Source organism: Sminthopsis crassicaudata, chromosome 3 (assembly GCF_048593235.1).
Source record: "Sminthopsis crassicaudata isolate SCR6 chromosome 3, ASM4859323v1, whole genome shotgun sequence".
In the NCBI taxonomy this organism is placed as follows: domain Eukaryota; kingdom Metazoa; phylum Chordata; class Mammalia; order Dasyuromorphia; family Dasyuridae; genus Sminthopsis; species Sminthopsis crassicaudata.
The window spans coordinates 316,191,140-316,212,901 of NC_133619.1; the positions used below are offsets into that span (position 1 = coordinate 316,191,140).

The 21,762-nt window shown below is 35.1% G+C and overlaps 1 long non-coding RNA gene across 1 annotated transcript in view; it reads left to right on the forward strand.

Moving 5' to 3' along the window:
• LOC141559529 (uncharacterized) overlaps positions 1–21,762 on the forward strand; it is a 54,094-nt gene that overhangs the window by 26,467 nt on the left and 5,865 nt on the right. Inside the window, exons 2-3 of the long non-coding RNA XR_012487464.1 lie at positions 11,624–11,749; positions 12,489–12,640. This is a non-coding gene — a long non-coding RNA (uncharacterized LOC141559529). The remainder of the gene's footprint in view (positions 1–11,623; positions 11,750–12,488; positions 12,641–21,762) is intronic.

The following is a 21,762-nucleotide window of genomic DNA, read 5'->3' on the forward strand; positions in this document are numbered from 1 at the left end:
TTATCAGAATCTTTGAATGTAAAAATGTTTTCCCAATTTATTGCTTCCTTTCTAATCTTGTCTGCATTAATTTTTGTACAAATATATCTAATGTTTAACTTAATATAACCAAAATTACCTATTTTGTGATCAATAAATGATCTCCAGTTATTCTTTGGTTGCAAATTCCTTCCTCCTCCACAGATCTGAGAGGTAAACTATCATATGTTCTTTTAATTTGTTATAATATCACTCTTTATATTTAGATCATGAACCCATTTCAACATTATTTTGGTATACGATGTTGGGTGTGGATCAATGCCTAGTTTCTGCCATATTAGTTTCTAATTTTTCCAGCTGTTTATGTCAAATAGTAAGTTCTTATCCCAAAAGCTTGAGTCTTTGGGTTTTTCAAACATTAGATTGACCTGTAAAGTCCAGGCTAGCTCCCTGAAAAGCTCAGAATCAGCCAGAGTCAGGATAAACAAAAGTCCTTGCTCCATGTTGGGCACCAAAACATAATGTTCTGTCATCTCTAGATTATAATCGTTTTCTGGGGGCAGATCTCTTGGGGAGCTTCTGGAGCCAGCCTTAGTTTTAGTTTCAGTTCAATAATCCCAAAATTCACCCAGGAGTTAAAGTCCAGATCCTATATTGTGTCCTTCAAAGTCTTGAATCTTTTCGTGTCAGAATGTCTCCAACCAGCTTCAGTCTCTAGCTCCCTCGCCTCTGAGAGTGTGGGATTGTGGGTTTCCCAGAAGGCAATCCTAGTTGTGAATCTCTTGGAAGTCCATGAGCAGGCTTTTCCTTTAGACTTGGAAATGGACTTGCGAATCCATTGAATCCTGGCTCTCTGAATCTCCTCCAGCTTCCCTGAAGTTCTCCCCTTGATTCACATCAGACTGACTGACCCCACTCAATGTTGGCTCCTTATATCCTCCCAGAGAATAGGCTTGTGGGTACTCCATGGGCTTGTGGGAACTCCTTAAGGAACCAATGAGTGAACTCCTTTAAAGATGTGAACTTTGAGCTAGAGAATTGTTAAATATCAGACAATTGATTTAGCACCTAGTAATAATCCTACATTGACCATTTTGTCCAGTAAACCTAATCTATTCCACTGATTGACTATACTATTTCTTAACCAGTACCAAGTGGTTTTTATGACTGCTGCTTTATAATATAATTTTAGATCTGGTACTGCTAGGCTACCTTCATTTACTTTTTTTTTACTTAATTTCCTTGAAATTCTTGGCCTTTTTTTCTTCCAGATGTGTAATGTTCTTTTTCTCTACACTATAATTGTTCTCTTGGGGGCAGGTTTCTTGGGGAGCTTCTGGAGGCAACCTTAGTTTCTGTTTAGTTCAATAATCCCAAAATGCAGCCAGGAATTAAAGTCCAGATCTTTTATTGTGTCTTTCAAAGTCTTGAATCTTTTCCTGGGCCCGGTTAACTTTCTTAGAGGCCTATCTCTCTCCTTGGTTCCAAGAGCTCCCTCCAAATGTCTCCAAATCCAAAGGTTTTTCCTTCCTTTCTCCTTGGTTCCCTAGAGGTCTTGTCCAAATCCCTCCAGCCAGCACAACAGTGGAAAATGGAATGAATCTGACTCTGCCTCCAAGAGTGTTGGATTGTGGTTTTCTGCCTTGTGAATCTCCCAGAAGTCAATCCTAGTTGTGAATCTTCCAAAGTCCTCTTTGGCCCTTAATCTCCTGGAAGTCCATGAGCAGGCTTTTCCTTTAGACTTGTGAATCTCTTGGATTTGTGAATCCCCACTGAATCTTGGTTCTGAATCTCCTTCCAGTGGGCTTGTTCTTTTATATGCTCTCTAAAGGTGTGAAGTCTAATGTGTGAACCAATGAACGAACTCCTTTAAAGGTGTAAACTTCTTTTAATGTATGAACTCCTTTAAAAGTGTGAACCAAGTACTTTACCTTGTCTCAAGTTCTGGCCCATAACATCTCCTTGTAGGGTCAGATCAATCATACTAAATTAGATAATTATTATCTCTATTAATTCCAGTGATTTAACACCTTGTAAGAATCCTAACACAGATGAATTTTGTTGTTGTTTTTCCTAAGTCAATAAAACAATTTTGTGGGAGTTTAATTGGTATAGCACTAAATAAATAGATTAGTTTAGGTAGTATTGTCATCTTTATTATATTTGCTCAACTTTATCCAAGAGCATTTGACATTATTACAATTATTTAGATCTGACTTGATTTGTATGGAAAGTGTTTTGTGTTTTCTCATATAATTCCCGACTCTTCCCTTGGCAGATAGATTCCCAATTATTTTGTATTATCAAGTTTTTTTGATTTTTTGTTTTTTTAATGGAATTTCTTTATATCTCTTGCTGTTTGATTTTCTTAGTGATTTTGGATGCTGCAACTTTGCTAAAGTTATGGACTATTTCTAATTTTTTTTAGTTGATTCTTTAGGGTTCTCTAAGTATATCATCAAATCATCTACAAAGAGTGATAATTTGGTTTCCTCTTTACCTACTATAATTCCTTTAATCTCTTTTTTCTTCTATTGCCAAAACTAGCATTTCTAATACAATATTGAATAGTAATAGTGATAGTGAACAACATTGTTTCACCTTTGATCATACTGGGAATGGTTCCACTTTATCCCCATTACATATGATGGTTACTGATGTTTTAAATAAATCATGGGAATGACTTTCTGTAATCTCTTTGCTAATATTTTATGTAAGATTTTTGTATCAATATTCATCAAGGAAACTTGTCTGTAATTTCCTTTCTCTTTTTTTCATCCTACTTGATTTAAATATAAGTAACATGTATGTGTCATAAAAAGGAATTTGGTAGGAGTCCTTCTTTCTCTATTTTTTCAAATAGTTTTAAATAGAGACCTATAGTCTCTAGGGTCTTTAATAGGAATTGGTGTTGGATTTTATCAAATGCTTTTTCTGCATCTATTGAGATAATCATATTTTTTGTTAGTTTAGTTATTGACATAGTCACTTATGCTAATAGTTTTCCTATTATTGAACCAGCCCTGCATTCCTGCTATAAATCCTACTTGATCATGATGTATTATCATGGGAATGACTTTCTGTAATCTCTTTGCTAATATTTTATGTAAGATTTTTGTATCAATATTCATCAAGGAAACTTGTCTGTAATTTCCTTTCTCTTTTTTTCATCCTACTTGATTTAAATATAAGTACCATGTATGTGTCATAAAAAGGAATTTGGTAGGAGTCCTTCTTTCTCTATTTTTTCAAATAGTTTATATAGTATTGCAGTTACTCATTCTTTAAATGTTTGATGTAATTCACATGTAAATCCATCTGGCCCTGGAGATTTTTTCTTAGGGGGTCAATTAATAATACCTTGTTCTATTTCTTTTTCTAAATTGGGACTATGTACATAATTAATTTCCTCTTCTGTTAATCTGAGCAATCAATATTTTTGTAGGTATTCCTCCATTTCACTTAAGTTATCAAATTTATTGGCATAAGATTGGGCAAAATAACTCTTAGCTTTATTTATGAATTCAATAGTTTTTTTTCTTTCAGTTTTATTAATCTCTCTTTTTATTTTTAGAATTTCAAATTTGATATTTGATCGGGAGTTTTTAATTTGCTCTTTTCTCAGCTTTTTTAGGTGCAAGCCCAATTCGTTGATCTTTTCTTTCTCTCTTTTATGCAAGTAAGCATCTAAAGATAAAATTTCCCCCTATTATCACTTTGCTGCATCCCATAAATTGTGTTATATTGTCTCATTACTGTCATTCTCTTGGATGAAATTAGTAATTGTGTCTATGATTTGCTGTTTCATTCATTTGTTCGTTAGGATGAGATTATTTAGTTTCTGATTACTTTTTGGTCTATTTTCCCCTGGCCTTCTTTTGAATGTAATTTTTATTGCATTGTGATCTGAAAAAAAAAATGTATTTACTATTTTTGCTTTTTTACATTTGATTTTAAGGTCTTTATGTTATAATATATAGTCAGTTTTTGTATAGGTTACATAAACTTTCAAGAAGAAAGTGTACTCCTTTCTGTCTCCATTCAGTTTTCTCCAAAGATCTATCATACCTAACTTTTCTAGTATTCTCGTTACCTCCTTAACTTCTTTCTTATTTATCTTGTAGTTGGATCTATCTAGTTCTGAGAGAGCAAGGTGAGATCTCCCACTCTTACATTTTGCTGTCTTTTTCTTCTTGCAGCTCTCTTAACTTATTATTTATGAATTTAGATATTATACCATTTGGTGCATATATGTTTAGTACTGATATTGCTTCATTATCTAGGTACCCTTTAGCAGGATATAGTTTCCTTCCTTATCTCTATTAATTAGATCAATTTTTGCTTTTGCTTCATCTGAGATCAGAATGAGTACTCCTGCTTTTTTTACTTCACCTGAAGCATAATAAATTCTGTTCCAGCCTTTTACCTTTAGTCTCTATGCATCACTCTGCTTTAAATGTGTTTCTTGTAAACAACTTATTTTAGTGTTCTGGCTTTTAATCCAGTCTGCTATACATTTCTGATTTCTGGGAGATTTCACCTCATTCATATTTATGGTTAAAACTACTAAATCTGTATTTCCCACCATCTTATTTACCTCAAATTATGCTTTTCTCTTTCCTTTTCTCCTTTCTCTCTTCCTCAGTATTTTAGTTATGAGAACCACTTGCCTCAAGCAGGCCTTTCCCTTTAGAGTCCCTCTCCCTTTCTTTTTACTTTTCCCCTACTATTTCTGTTTTCCCTTCTAATAGCTTACCCTTTCCTTTTTCCTCTTTCCTCTCCTATTTTCCTATAAGATGAGAGAAGTATCTCTGGGAAACCAAATATGTCTAATATTCTCTTTTTGAGCCAAATCTGATGAGAGTAAGATTCACATAATGCTCATCTCTTTCCCTTCTTTCCCTCAATTACAATAGTTTTTCTTTGCCTCTTCCTGATATGTAATATCCCACATTTTACTTCCACTTTCCCCCTTTTCTGGTATACCTTTCATTTCTTTATTTCTTTTCTTCTTTCTTTCTTTTTTTTTTTTTTTTGTATTATAACAGTAAAATCAAATTATACATGCATTGTCTATGTATACCCATAACAGTTCTCAAGATCTCTTTTTACCTTTTTAAGCTTTGGAGGTCAAATGTTTTGTTTAGCTCTGGTCTTTTAATCAGAAATAAATGAAATTTATCAGTTTCATTGAATGTCCATCTTCCCTGCAAGAAAATGGTCAGTTTAGTAGGATAGTTTATTCTTGGCTACATTCCAAGTTCCTTTGCCTTTTGAAATATCAGATTCCAGGCCCTTCAGTCCCTTAAGGTGGAAGCTGCTAGGTCCTGGGTAATCCTTATTTTGGATTTGTTTGTGTGTTTAAATTGTTTTCTTCTGGCTCCATGCAATATTTTTTCCTTGGTCCAATAGTTTTGAAATTTAATCTGATATTCCTTGGAGTTTTAATTTTGGGGTTTTTTCAGGTAGTTTTTGGTGCAATAGCTGTTTTATCTTCTGATTCTATAGCATAGAACAGTTGTCTCTTTGATAATTTTCTGAAAAATAATGTCTAGGCTCCTTTGTTAATTATGGTTTTCAGGGAGTCTGATAATCCTTAGATTGTCTCTCCTAGATCTATTTTCCAGGTCAGTTGCTTTCGCAAGTAGTTTTTTACATTTTCTTCTATTTTTTTCACTTTTTTGGTTTTCCTTGACTGATTTTGTATATCTCATTGAACCATTCATTTCCTTTTGCTCAGTTCTGATTTTTAGTGAATTATTTTCTACATTTACTTTAAAAAAAAATTCTATTTGTCCAATTAAATTTTTTAAAGAGTTGTTTTATTCTATGGACTTTTTTTTTTTTTTTCTATTTCACAAATCCTGGTTTATAAGGAGTTATTTTCTTTTTACATCTCAAAAATTTTGAGTTTTTTAAGGAACTATTTTCTTTTTCCATTTCACAAATTCTGTTTTTCAGGGAGTTGTTTTCTTTTTCCATTTTATCAACTCATTTTTTTCAAGGAATTATATGCTTTTTCCATTTCACTGTATCTATTTTGTAATGAATTTTCTTCAGATAATTTCAGTTTCCTTTTTCAAACCCACTTGTAAAGTTCTCATTTCCTTTCCCCATTTTTCTTCCAGCTCTCTTTTAAGATATTTTATAATTTCTTCTAGGTGAGCCTTCTGTCATGGGGGCTTATTTATATCATCCTTTGGGACTTCATCTGGAGATGATCTGCTTTTAAGTCTCCTCAGGATTTGAAATTTGTTGTTTTCTTTCATCATAAAAATTATCTGTAGTCAGAGTTCTTTTTGCTTTCTTACTTTTTTTTTTTTTTTTTTTTTTTAAGTTGAGATCTGCTTTTAAGGTAAGGGAGATTGTCTAAGCTTCCATTACAAGTGGGAGCAGCTATGCTGACTGACTTCAGGTGCAGAGTTGTGGCTAGATCTCATGGAATTCTGGCATTTTATGTTCACTGTTTACATATTGTGTTTGTGTTGAATGTTTTATAATTCTCTGCTGATCTACTGGATTGCATCCAGGGCAGAGTAGCCAACATTGATGTTGATTCCTCCCAGCTCCAGCCTGTGGAGCTCATACTACCCCATGTCTGTGCACTGCCTGCCCTAGCTAGAATCTGTCTTCAGCTTGCTTGCTCTTGGCTACCTTCCTCTATGCCTGATTGAAACAGACCTTTACTGGAAATCTTCAAAATTATCCTCTGCTTGTAATTTATTACACTCCAAATATTTGTGGATTCCATCAGTCCAGAACTAAATCAGAGGCAGGATTTGCTAGTTAGTCTGAGGGTTGTAGGAGAAGATCAGAAGAAAACGTGTCCTCTCCATCATGTTGACTCTGCCCCCTCTTTTGTGTCTTTTTGTATCCCTAGTGCTTATAGCATGTAGCCTGACACATAGTAGGCATTTAATAAAACTTTGTTAATTGCTTGATAAAATGTAACCTTTTTTCAAGTTCTATGATTTACTGCTTTTAAAATCTGGCATAATCTGAAGCAAATCATACAATGTATTGATCACTGATAATCTCTTTGTTGCTGTGTACAATATTGCCTTAGTTCTACTCATTTTACTTAGCTTCAATTCATGTAACTCTCTTCAGGTTTTTCTGAAATCAACCTGCTGATAACTTCTTATAGAACAATAGTATTCCATTACATTTATATACAATAACTTATTCAGGAATTCTTCAATTGTTGGGCATCCACTCAGTTTTCAGTTCCCTACCAATACAAAAAGGACCACTACAAACATTTTTACACATGTGAGTCCTTTTCTATTATTTATGATCTCTTTGGGATGCAGACTGAGTAGAGATACTGCTAAATCAAAGAGTACACAGTGTTTGATAACCTTTGGTAATAATTCCAAATTGCTCTCCAGAATGATTGGATCAGTTTACAACTCCACCAACCATGTATTAATGCCCCAATTTTCCCACATTCAAAGGCAACAATTATAAATAAGAAAAATTCTTGTAATATAATATCCTAAAAGATAAAAGCTTGCAGTGAAGTATAATCTATTCTGCATGATTGAGGATAATATTATGAGGGTAAAAGGGAATACATACTTAATAGAGGAGAAGACTTTCAAATATTCCTGATAAAAGGAACAGAGATGGGCAGAAACTTTAAAATGCAAATACAATAGTCAAGTAAAATCTATAAATGTAAATATTTGCATTCTAATAGGGAAAGAATAGAAAATTGTTTTTCCAATATTCTAATATATTCCAGGTGACAGAGGAAGTTTAAAAGGACAAAGAACTTGTAGCAAACCAAGTCAAAGATGAAGTCCTGAAACTCTGTTTTGAACAAGGATCATGAACAAAAGCAGACAATAACAATGTGTGGGTGTGACCCTTAAGCAATGTCTCAAATTCAGCCCTCAGCCCTATTTCGAAGCCCAGATATGAACAATCAGTACATGGAACTCAGACAGAAATGTGCAATTCTATCACTCTCAAACTAAAAAGCCTTCTAGATATATAGCAATTATTATATCCTGTAGCAGTCTACTGGAGTTCCAACCAGAGGCGAACCATAGTTCTTTTTTTTTTTTTTTTTTTTTTTTTTTTTTTTTTTTTTTTTATTCATTTTTCCAAATTATCCCCTCCCTCCCTCCACTCCCTCCCCCCAATGGCAAGGTAATCCCATACATTTTACATGTGTTACACTATAACCTAGATACAATATATGTGTGTAAATACCATTTTCTTGTTGCACATTAATTATTAGCTTCCGAAGGTATAAGTAACCTGGGTAGATAGACAGTAGTGCTAACAATTTACATTCGCTTCCCAGTGTTCCTTCTCTGGGTATAGTTATTTCTGTCCATCATTGATCAACTGGAAGTGAGTTGGATCTTCTTTATGTTGAAGATTTCCACTTCCATCAGAATATATCCTCATACAGTATTGTTGTTGAAGTGTATAGTGATCTTCTGGTTCTGCTCATTTCACTCAGCAACAGTTGATTTAAGTCTCTCCAAGCCTCTCTGTATTCCTCCTGCTGGTCATTTCTTACAGAGCAATAATATTCCATAACCTTCATATACCACAATTTACCCAACCATTCTCCAATTGATGGACATCCATTCAACTTCCAGTCCCTAGCTACAACAAAAAGAGCTGCCACAAACATTTTGGCACATACAAGTCCCTTTCCACTCTTTAGTATTTCTTTGGGATATAATCCCAATAACAGCAATGCTGGGTCAAAGGGTATGCACAGTTTGACAACTTTTTGGGCATAGTTCCAAATTGCTCTCCAGAATGGCTGGATTCTTTCACAACTCCACCAACAATGTATCAGTGTCCCAGTTTTTCCACATCCCCTCCAACATTCATCATTATTTGTTCCTGTCATTTTAGCCAATCTGACAGGTGTGTAGTGGTATCTCAGAGTTGTCTTAATTTGCATTTCTCTGATCAGTAGTGATTTGGAACACTCTTTCATATGAGTGGAAATAGTTTCAATTTCATCATCTGAGAATTGTCTGTTCATATCCCTTGACCATTTATCAATTGTAGAATGGTTTGGTTTCCTATAAATCAGGGTTAGTTCTCTATATATTTTGGAAATGAGACCTTTGTCAGAACCTTTCCTTTTAAAAATATTTTCCCAATTTGTTACTTCCCTTCTAATCTTGTTTGCATTAGTATTGTTTGTACAGAAACTTTTTAGTTTGATGTAAGCAAAATCTTCTATTTTGTGATCAATAATGATCTCTAATTCTCCTCTGGTCATAAATTCCTTCCTCCTCCACAGGTCTGAGAGGTAGACTATTCTCTGTTCCTCTAATCTATTTATGATCTCATTCTTTATGCCTAAATCATGGACCCATTTTGATCTTATCTTGGTATATGGTGTTAAGTGTGGATCTATATCTAATTTCTGCCATATTAATTTCCAGTTTTCCCAACAGTTTCTTCTGAATAATGAATTTTTGTCCCTAATGTTGGTATCTTTGGGTTTGTCAAAGATCTGATTGCTATAGATGTACCCTTTTTTGTCCTTTGTATCTATCTAATCTGTTCCACTGATCTACCTGTCTATTTCTTAGCCAGTACCAAATGGTTTTGGTGACTGGTGCTATATAATATAGCTTTAGATCAGGTACACTTAGACCACCTTCCTCTGACTTTTTTTTCATTAGTTCCCTTGCAATTCTCGACCTTTTATTCTTCCATATGAATTTTGTTGTTATTTTTTCTAGGTCGTTCGAACCATAGTTCTATTACCCAGACCTAAACCTGTATCAAAACTTTGCAAAACTCAGACCAGGAGGATAGCAATCAAACTTCATCTTTGTGAGAAAGCTCTGAGAACACAGAAAACTAGCAAATACACACTATAAGCTAACTCTAAGATCTTTAAAGAGCAAAGCACTCAATATTTAGAGAAAGTAAGAGGATCCAAAAGAATCCTAAACCATTTTAGGCAAGACCTAGATTTTTTTTTTTTTTTTTTTTTTTTAATATCACAGTGCTTAAAGCCTTTCCTTAACAAGTCCTGATTTAGGAAGGTAAAAGTAAATAAACAAAAAGAACCCTACCATAAAGAGGTATTATGGTGAGACAGATATCCAAGAAAAACAAAAAGCTCAGATAAAAATGATGACCCTAAAGTTTCTACCAGCAAAGAGATATACAAATTCAACAAGAATTCACAAGAAAAAAAAAAAAAAGACAGGAGTTTAAAATTATTTCACAAATGAAGTGAGAGTTAGAGAAAGCAAACTGGAAAAAATGAAAACTGTTGAGAAAAGATTTGGAAAGAAAAATTATTAGTTTAAGATAAGAAATCTTATCAAAGCAACAGGATTCTTGAAAATTAAAATGGAACAAACAGAACTCAATAACTCCATAATACAAATGAACTCAAAAACCTGCGTGTGGGAGAAGAAAGGTGTTTCACTTATCAAAAACAAATGGGGAAAAAAAATTAAGGAGAAATAACTTAAGAATCATTGTACTTCACACCTTTCAGATTGGCTAAGATGACAGAAAAAGATAATGGTGAATGTTGGAGGGATTGTGGGAAAACTGATACACTAATACATTGTTGGTGGAATTATGAATGGATCCAACCATTCTGGAAAGCAATTTAGAACTATGTTCAAAGAGTTATCAAACTGTGCATACTCATTGATCCAACAGTATTTCTACTAGGCTTATATCCCAAAGAGATCTTAAAGAAGGAAAGGGACCCACATATGCAAAAATGTTTGTGGCAGCCATTTTTTTATAGTGGCAATAAATTTAAAACTGAATAGATACCCATCAGTTGGAGAATGGCTGAATAAATTATGGTATGTGGATGGTATGGAATATTAGTGTTTTGTAAGAAACAATCAGCACAATGATTTCAGAGAGGCCTAGAAAGACTTACATAATTAATGTGAAGTGAAATGAGCAGAACTAGGAGATTATTGTACACAGCAACAGCAAGATTATACAAATGATCAATTCTGATGGATGTGGCTCTCTTCAACAATGAGATGATTCAAAACAGTTACAATGGTCTTGTGATGAAGAGGGCCATTTAAACCCAGAGAAAGGAGTGTGGTAACTGAGTGTGTTTCACACCATAGCATTTTCACTTTTTTTGTTATTGTTTGTTTGCATTTTATTTTCTTTCTTTTTTTTTTCCTGGTTTGATTTAATTTTTCTTATGTGGCAAGATAATATGAATATGTGTGTATATACATGTGTATATATATATATATATATATATATATATATATATATAATTTAACATATATTTCTACTATGTTTAACCTATATTGGATGACTTGCCTTTTAGGGGAAGTGGGGGGGAAGTAAGGGGCGAGATTGGAATAGAATGTTTTGCAAGGATTAATGTTGAAGAATTATCCATGAATATGTTTTTTTAAAAATAAAAATTTTAATAAAGAAAAAAAAGAGAACAAAAAAATTCATTGTATAATCTGACATAATTGCAAAAAAAAAAAAGCCTTAGCATCATATTTTAAGAAACCATGAAAGAAAACAGATTAGAAGAAGAAAGGAAAAAGTGAATAAAAAGAGAAAGAATCCACCAATTATATCTGGAAAAAAATCGGAAAATGAAAACTCCCAAGATATCACAGCTAAAATATTTTTCTTTCAGATCCTAAATAAATACTACAAGCAGCCAAGAGGTAAAAATTCAACACTGAGGAACAACAGTTCGGATAACACAAGATTTAGCAAATAATATTTCAAGGAAGAAAACTTAGATATGATATTCCAAAAGGTGAGAGATATAGGGTTACATATAAAAATAATTTACCCAGCGGACTTAACTATAATTCCACAGGGGTTGCAAAGGAGTTAGGTAAAGGGGAAATGGATCTTCAACTAAATAGAGAACTTCAAAAAATTCTTGATGAAAGGCAAGAACTGAGTAGAAATTTGAAATACAAATATAAGAGTTAAGGGAAATCTAAAAAGATAATTATGCAGAAGGGACTAAACAAAGATAAGTTGCTTTCATTCTAATGCCAGCATTCCCTCCTAATATTATCAAGAGCCATAGAGGGAGGTAAAATGGAAGGCCTGGAGGATGAGGGAAAAAAATACACTATGAAAAGCGAGAAAAAGTAAATTGGGGAATATCATTTCATATCATCAAGTGTAGGGGACCACAGATAGTGGAGGAACTCTGGGTGAGGTATAAGACCCTTCAACCCAGATGGAACCTGCTGACAATGTCTGGTTCAGTTCCCCATCTCCCCTAAGGGCTCTCAGCCTTCCTGAGAAGTCAAGGAGTGATGACCACCTGTGTTGTGATTGAAGCAGAATGATACCAAGTGGAGAAGAGTCATCTACATACAATAGCAAGTTGTTTATATGGTTCTGCATTTGCAGTATATAGTTAGCATATGTGCAGTGTGCTATAGTTATGTAAGGATATTAGGGTATATAAGGCTAAGAGAATTTGCAATAAATGGACTCCATCTTTGACCCTTCTGCCTCTTCATTCTTCCTCTAAGACCTAGGACTTGGGCTGGTCTGGCGGTCCTCCAGAGAGCTAGTCTGGGCACAACATTTGGTATTCAATGGGAGGCCTTGCAAAGCAGGGCACAAAGTAGCCCAACTGACACAATCATCAGTTGGGTTGAGGAGTCTCCATGATCCACATAGGGTAAGTATAAAGACAGGAATCAGGAAGATTTGGTAAGTGCTAATCTAATCACTTTAGTTGTTCAGCCAAAATGGGGCAACTGCTAACAAAAGAGCCTCCCTCCCAGGGAAGTATGAAGCATGCTTAGTTGGTTAGTAAAGAAGCAAGTTCTGTTGGTAACTCAGAAACAGATTACTGAGTTCTCAGATGCTCTGGAGTACTTGTCTCCATGGCTTTCTAAGGAAGAGAGTTTGGAGCCAGAAATGTGGATGGTAATAGGAGAACAACTAACTGAATACAATGGAGTAAAATTGGCTTAGAGAAATCTCACATATAAGAAAAAGAAAAAGAAAGCTTTTAGCTTGGGGTGTCAAACCAGGAAGTATGAGGAGAAAAACAAGCAGAGGGTTGGCACCAATAGCCCCGGAAGGTACAGCACCTAGGAAGGAGCTAAGGAAGTCTTTTTTTAGTATTTTTTTGATTTATATTGTTTGTTACTGCTCTAGAAGATTTGAGAGGCATGGGGAGTTGGGCAAGAAGGGAGATAAGGACTACTCTGGAAGGTTTGAGGGATGTGGAGCTTTTCAATTTCTCAGTCCACCTTCACTTCCAACTAAATCCCTGCATGTGCCCTTGGGGCATCTTCTGCTTCCAGATCCTCCTCCCTCAATTCTGCCTCCAGGGGCAGAAGAAGGAAGAACAGGAGGGGTGGTGGGTGACACCATCAGCCTTCTAGCACAGTTTTTCCTTCCTTTGTCTGAGGCAAGGCAAAAGAAAAGAGACTTTTTACTGCATTTGGCATTACATTGAGAATTTTTGACTTTGTAATTTCTAAGATTCCTCTTAAAGGACCAACCATCTTTACATATTCATCCAAACATAACATACCATTATGTTCTCCTGACTTAACTATAAAGAGTAGTCAGAACTTCCTTTCAGTCCACTCAGCAGAATGAATTGTATGCAATTATGCTAGCTTTTACTTATTATCCAAGAGATATAAATATAATATCTGATGCAGCTTATACAGTAGATGCAGTACAAAGAATTACCACAACCCAAATAAACTTTGTTGCTTATAATATATATCAGCTTTTAAAGGAACTTCAGGAGCAAGTGAGAAAATGCCCAGGTAAGTATTATATCTTGCACAGATACTCTCATACAGGACTTCCATGGAAATTCAAAGGCAGATTAGCTTCTCACCATGTTAGCCAATACTGCTTTATTTCAGGCAGCCCAAGAATCTTATTCTAAATATCATCAAGCTGCTTGAGCTTTACGTTTACAATTTGGAATAACAAGAGAAGCTAGGAGTATAGTAAAAGCCTGTATAGCTTGCCTTCCTTTCCACACTCTTATGTTCCCTCCAGAGAAGATTCCTCATGGTTTGAGACCCAATGAAATTTGGCAAATGGATGTGACCCATTATAAATTACAAATCTGTCTTTTATCCATGTTGTAGCAGACACCTTTTCAGGATTTTTTTTTTTTCTTGCTGAGGCAATTGGGGTTAAGTGATTTGCCTAGGGTCACACAGCCAAGAAGTGTTAAGTGTCTGAGACCAAATTTGAACTCGGACCCTTGTGACTTCAGGACTGGTGCTCTATCCACTGCACCACCTAGCTACCCTCACGATTTACCTTTGCAATACCAGCAGCAAAAGAGACAGTGTGAATAGTCACTGAATTCCTTACACAGGCCTTTGCAGTTATGGGTGTGTCAGGATCTTTCAGTGGTAGGCACTCATTTAGTAAGAAGGGGAATGAACTGGAATAAGGTGACAATAATGCTATATAGACAAGAATTGGGTAGTACATATGAAGAACATATAGAGGTTTAAAGGAAGAGAGTTGACATTAATGGAGAAAGGGAGAGAAACTGGCAAGGAAAATGGAAGGAAGGAATATTCTAACTCCACCACTTCAATCAGCAAGCCAATACTAGAAAGGGTAATAAGGAAGCTATGTCATCAGGGTTGGGGAGGAAGTTGTGATTCAGTAAGAATTAGTAGGTGGAAAGAGTGGAAAAAGACACAATCTAAGAAGAAAGGAAGTTTTTTATTTATGGAACAGGAATTCCAAATACAGTGGAGGGTTGGGTAGATTTAGGTTGAAACTTTGTAATGAATGGGGACTAGTAGAAGTGGGAAGGAGAAATCAAGTGTTGGGGATGAGCAGTAAGTTTTTTGAAGATAATCTACAAGAGTTCTGAGTCACTGGGATATGAAGAGTATGTACAGATGTGAGAATTTTCCACATTGAGTGAGATGCAACATTTCTTACCCAAAGGAGGTCAGAGATTAGGCTGAAGGTAAGGGCAATATGAAATGAGAAGTAAATAGTCAAAAGGTCAGAATGGAGGCTTCATTTCTTGACCTAATCCGCTAAAGGCTGAAATTGGGCAGGAAAAGAGTAATGCTGAAGATGAAAATTCAATCTGCAAAGCAAGGAGGGAAAAGTCCCATTTCCTACCAACTTTCCTCTTCCTCTTCCTTCTAAAGGAGAGATTCAGTAGGAGATGGGAGACCTAAAGTCAAAGATAAAGGTGCTCTTTTTTTAATTGGAGGCTTTCCACATCCCTGTTGGGAGATGGAATTGGCAGCAAGATGTAAAACTTTCCTTGTTGGCTATCAAACTGTATGTACCCTTTGACCCATCAGTGTCTCTACTGAGCCCACATGTGCAAAAATGTTTGTAGCAGTCCTTTTGTAGTGGCAAGAAAATGGAAAATGCCCATCAGAGAATTGCTGACTAAATTATGGTATGCGAATGTAATGGAATATTATTGTTCCATAGGAAATGATCCACAGGATGATTTCAGAAAGGCCTGGAAAGACTTACATGAACTGATGCTAAGTGAAATGAGTAAAACCAGGAGATCATTATATACAGTAACAGCAAGATTAGTAATAATCAATTCTAACAGTCATGACTTTTTTGCAATGCCAGTTACCAATGGTCTTGTGATGAAGAGAGCCATCTGTGGGACAGGAGGACTGTGGGAACTGAGTGTGGAGCATAACATAGTATTTTCACTGTTGTTGCTTGCTTGCATTTTGTTTTCTTTTTCATTTTTTCCCTATTTGATCTGATTTTTCTTATGCAGCATAATAATTGTGGAAATGTGGATGGAAAAATTGCACATGTTAAACATATATTAAATTACTTGCCATCAAGGGTGAATGATGAAAATGATCTATGCATGTGTTTTGAAAGTAAAAAGCTTTATAAAATAAAAGCTTCCTTGTGGTAGTTCTGATGAAAGTTATTGCTCTGGGGCAGATGGAAGTTGCTTAGCCCAGATTCTTGCAGCCTTTTTTCAGAACCCATGCTCTGTTCAGTAGGAGATGAGAAACTCAGTATGCTAACATTTGTTCTAGGGTGTCATCTAAGGATGCTCTACAGATATGCTTATATATATATGCATGTATACATGTATGCATATGTGATTTTACAAGAAGATAGCATCAAGTAAAGGAATATAGTAAGAAAATTGAGAAAAGGTAAATTGGAGAATATTATAGGTGTGTGTGTGTGTGTGTGTGTGTGTGTGTGTGTGTGTGTATACATATACCTATTACAGAAGAAATAAAGAAGAGGGCATAAATTTGAGACTAGGTATGAAAATGTATTAAAATCTCTGCTTAAACCAAAGTATTTTTGTTTTATAAGAAATTAATTGTTAACCTTCAAAGCCTGGTATTTTCAAGCTCCTCACATTATTGAATACAAGCTTAATGTTGTACTAGGCATATAGTAGGAGCTTAATAAATGTTTGGTATATTGAAGTTTCCAGGACATCTGAAAATCATTTAGAAGTATACAACAGAAACAAATACACAAAGACTCTTAGTTTCCACTTTATTTGAAATGTCAGTGGAAACAGAACAGACCTCTGAATTACCATAAATTCAGCTTTAGCAAACGGTTGCCCTGGTCTTGAACAATAATTAACAAAGAGAGCTAACTGCACACTGGGTAATTATTCCAAGTTTCATTTTTATGAAGTAGGTAATAAAGTGGGAAGATTCTTTGACTGCTATATCAAATGTTACTTTAATCCAACCTTGAAAGTGTTCCAGTGTGATTTAAAGCAACTGATGTATGCTGCAAAACAAATAAGCTCTATGTCTTACCTTAAATTTCCTAATGTTATTAACTTGGATTTTTTTTTATGAAGGGATGTGCTAGAGGGGTGGGAGGAGGGAGGGACTTTATGATACTTAACAAGATGTCCCATCTGAACTGACATGGAGTTCTCTGAATCAATGAGTTCATAGAATTATAGTTTTAGTTCTAGAAAGGACCTTAGGGATCATCTAATCCAAAACTCTCTTTTTACTACTGAGAAAACTGAGGCTCCAAATGATTGAGTTGTCCAAGATCACACAGTTAGGTCAGAAACAGAAGTTGAATTGAACCATGATCTTTGATTTTAACATCCTGTCTCTTAGTTAAATCATATCTTTTTGTGAGGTATCAGTGATCTTTCAGAAGGTAGGCTCTCCTAAAGAGGAGAAAGATGGGAAGCAGCAGCAGGAGGAGGACAATGAGGAAGAGAAAAAAGAAGATAGAGAAAAAGTAGGGAGTGAAGAAGGAAAGAGAGAAAGGGAGGAAGAAAAGGAAAAAAAAAGAAAGAAAGAAAGGGAAAGAGGAAGGAAAGAAGAAAGGAAGGAAGGAAAAGAAAGCAAGGAAGGAAGAGAGGGAGGGAGGGAGGGAGGGAGGGAGGAAGGGAGGGAGGGAGGAAAGCTGCTTTGTTTACATAGTAGTCCCCAATTGTTCATAATGCTTCCACATACCATGCCCTCTGCAATTTAGAAGGAAGTAAATCTCCAGACCTGGAGAGAATTCAGTGTTGGTCTTTAATTAACAGTTTATGAACCTTTTAAAATGATTAAATTGCTGGTTGGAAATGTTCATTAGTCCAGTTGTTTGGAACAGTTTCCTGGCCCCATTCAACCAATCCCTGCAATGACCAGTTTGAACAGAAGTACCACATTAGGAGGAACCCAAGCCTCAGGATATCAGCTGTGATGTTTGGCTATGATCTCAAAATTTCGGTCAAAATTTTCCTTAAAATCCTAGTCCAATCAATCAACAAGCATTTTTTCAGCTGAGACCTGGAGCTACAAATATAATGAGTAAAACAATCCCTGTTCTCAAGTAGCTTACATTCTAATGAAAATACAAGTTTACAAATTAGTTTAAAGAGAATAAATATAGAAAGACTAAATACAAGGCATTTTGGGAATGTTTAAAGGGATTTTATGAGGTGAAGGAGAGAGTAGAGAGTGTATTTCAGGCAAGGGGATCAGTTGGGACAAATGCTCAGAGATGAGATGAAATGTTCTGCATCCCCTCCTGGATAGAGAGAAGAGTGGGATCTGTGACCTGTTAAGGACTGGAAGGCCTACTAATTCATGATCATTTTAGGGCATATATACAATGAATGGAATTGCCCAAAAGAATTATAAGCACCATTTAATTCCAAGATCCTTAACCTGTTTTGTGTTATGAATTCCTTCAGAAGTTTGATGAAATTGATAAGGTCTAGAATTGGGGGCACAGGGAGTCAAATAGAGCTCCCCTGCAACCCCTTTGGATTGGGCGCAAGGTTATAGAGTTAAATGAGGTCTACTGGCACGCAAGAGTCCCCTGTAAAGGAATTTACAGACCTAAAAACCTAGATTGATAAAAGAGGTTTATTATGGGGTTTGGAAGTAAGGTTAAAGTCTAGTTAGTAAAAAGTGAAGGTAGAGATAAGAGGGCACTGGAACCAGGGTTCCAGTGAGCAGAGATCCTGGGCATCCCAGGCATAAGTCTGCTATGTTTGGAACCTCTGCAAAGTGAGGACTCCAGCTTGGCTCTTTTATAATGAGAGATTTAGCTAAAGGGGCCCATGGGTGGAGTCCCTAGTTGGCTCAGATCTGGGTGGGGGTTATGAGAGCCTGGATATCTCCTATTGGAATTCAAAGGGATGCTTTTGACAGGATTTGTGATTCAAAGGTCCTAGCTTCTTGAATTGATAATGCATCTGCTAGGAGGGGTTGGGAATCAGAAAGGAATAAATGAATATGAAAGAACTAGTTTCTTAAAGGGATCACAACCCACCTCAAAATCTAGATTCTTTTAAGTAAGATAAAATGCATAGGATTACAAAGGAAAACAATTATATCTAAATCTATTTTTTCAAAATGTAAAAAAGTAAATCTGAGGTTATGAACTTTTGATTTAAATTGTTTTTTATTTCTCTGTCTCTTTCTTCCTCCCAAATGCGTATAGTAGAACTAATGTTAAAATAAATGGGTATATATTGTGACTCAATTCTATCTATGGATCTAGGTCCATCTTATGAGTAGCCAGTGTAATGCCTTTACATAAGCACATGACTTAAAGGCTTTGAAAAGTCTTACTCCTAATAGCATTACTACCAATAGGTAAAGTTTGGCATTGTACTTTCAGATTTTCAAAGTGTTTTTCATGTTATCTTATTTGCTCCTTAAAGCAACCTGTAAGATAAATGTTATTATTATCCCTATTTTCCAGATGAGAAAGTTGGAGCTAAGAGGTATTTTTAAGTGATTTGTCCCGAGCACATAACCAGAAAGTGTCTAAGGCTAGACTTGAACCTTGGTATTCCTGATTCCAAGTCACATACTTTATCTATCTATTGCACCTAACTATCCCATATGCCTCTCCCTGATCATGTCAGAAATATTAACATTATAACTTTGTTTGTCCAAAAGAAATGAAAAAACAAAACAAAACAAAACAGGAGAGATGACATATTAGACTTCATAAAGCATTTTCTTTGAAATGTGCATTTCTTTATCAGAAATTTTTTGAAAGGAATGAGGAGAAAATGAAGGCTTAAAGGTCAGGCATCATTAAGGATGGGAGGGGAAAACCATGTAAAGAGGACTTCTATTGGGCAAAAGACAAATTTTTCTGCTTTACATTTTTTCCTGAAGGTGACCATGTATGAGACAGGAACTGATGATATTTTTCTTCTTTCAAGCCCTCCAGAATGTTACTTCAGGGACACAGAAAGGTAGAATATAAAAGCCTGAAGTGCCTGAGGATAATTCTTAGAAAGCTTCAAAGCCAAGTGTTCCTGAATTTCCTAGTTCAACTACTGCACTATGTGGTGGTCTCAATGGGGTAGGACAAAAAGGCAAAGAGAAAGAGATCAGTCCAGTTATTTCAATGAAGCAAAAAGTACTTTAGTCAATGAAGTAACAGGAGACTCATTCCTTGAATTCTGTATCATTGAGGTCTTCTTTTTATAAAAGAAAATAACTATATAAGAAGAACTAGCTAATAGAAAAAAACAAGAACTTGACAGATGTCCCTTTGAACAAGATGAGGTATGAGGATAATTAAAGAAGAAGGAAGTTTCATTATTCATTTTAGCTAGCAAAAAAAAAAAAAATTAACATTTTATTTCCTTCCATTAACATATAAAAATAATTTTTTAACTTTCCTTTTTAAATTTTGAATTAGAAATTCTCCCCCCCACATTTACAAGGCAAGCTATTTTGCATAGCTTATGCATGTGTAATCATGTAAAACACATTTCCATATAAATCATGTTGTAAAAGAAAACAGACAAAAAAAAAAGAAAGAAAAAGAAAAAGAAAGAAAAAAAGTAAAATAAAAAAAAAATTAAAAAAAAAAAAAAAAAAGAAACATCTTTACTATGTATCCAGATTCTCCTGGTTTTTCTCCAAAGATGGATAGTACCTTTCATCAAAAGTCCTTATAATTGTTTTGGATCCTATATTGCTGAAAATACCTGTGATTCACAATAGGTCATTATAAGATATTGTTCTCACTATATAATGTTCTCTTGGTCTATTGATTTCACTTTGCGTTAGTTCATATAAATCTCAGGTTTTCTGAGAGCATACTACTCATCATTTCTTATAAAATTCCATTATAATAATAAACAACAAAATATTCAGTCCTTTCCCATTTGCTGGACAGCCCCTCAATTTCTAATTCTTTGCCACCCCTAAAGAACCGCTATAAATATTTTTGTGTCTATTGGCATTTTCCTTTCTTGTTTTTTATATCTTTCTCTTTTTTTTTTTTTCTTTTTTTTTAAGGGCTGGTGCTCAATTCACTGTGCCACCTAGCTGCCTCCATGTTTTTTTTTGTTTTTTTGTTTTTTGTTTTTTGTTTTTTTGAGGCTGGGGTTAAGTGACTTGCCCAGGGTCACACAGCTAGGAAGTGTTAAGTGTCTGAGACCAGATTTGAAACTCAGGTCCTCCTGAATTCAAGGCTGGTGCTCTATCCACTGCGCCACCTAGCTGCCCCCCTGCCTCCATGGTTTTTTGTTGTTGTTGTTGTTGTTGTTGTTTTGTTTTGTTTTGTTTTTTGTTTTTGTTTTTTTATCTCTTTGGGATATAGACTTAGATGTTGGTGAGTATACTCCTGGGTATGCATGGTATGGTCCCTTGGCATAATTCCAAATCTACTCTACAGAATGGTTGATTCAGTATACAATTTTACCAAGAGTGAATCAATGTTTTAGTTTCCCCATGTCCCCCTCCAACATTGTCATGTTCCTTTTCTGTCACTGTTAGCCAAGTAATAGATATGTGATGGTAGCTCTGAGTGCTTTAATTTGCATTTCTCTATAATAGTGATTTAGAGCATTTTCATATGATTATATTGTTTTGATTATTTTGTCTGAAAACTACCTGTTCACATCTTTTGATCATTTATCAATTGAGAATGGATCTTATTTCTATAAATTTGACTCTGTTTTCTATATATTTGAAAATTGAAATCTCTATCAGAGAAAATCGCTATAAATTTTTCCCCATAGTAATGATTACTATGTATTCCACTCCATCCTATTTTTTCCCTTTTACCCTTCTTTCTCTCTCTCTCCTGTCACCTCGCACATTCTCAAAAGTGTTTTACTTCTGACTTTTACCTCTCCTAATCAATTCTACTTTCTATCCTCACATTTCCTTCTCTTATTCCCTTCTCCCCTACTCTGCTATGTAGTAAGATAGGTTTCTACACCAAACTGAGTGTGCAAGTCATTTCCTCTTTGAGGCAATTCTGAGGAAAGTATAATTTATGTGCTCTGCCTCTTCACTCTTCCTTCATCTTCCACTACATTATAAA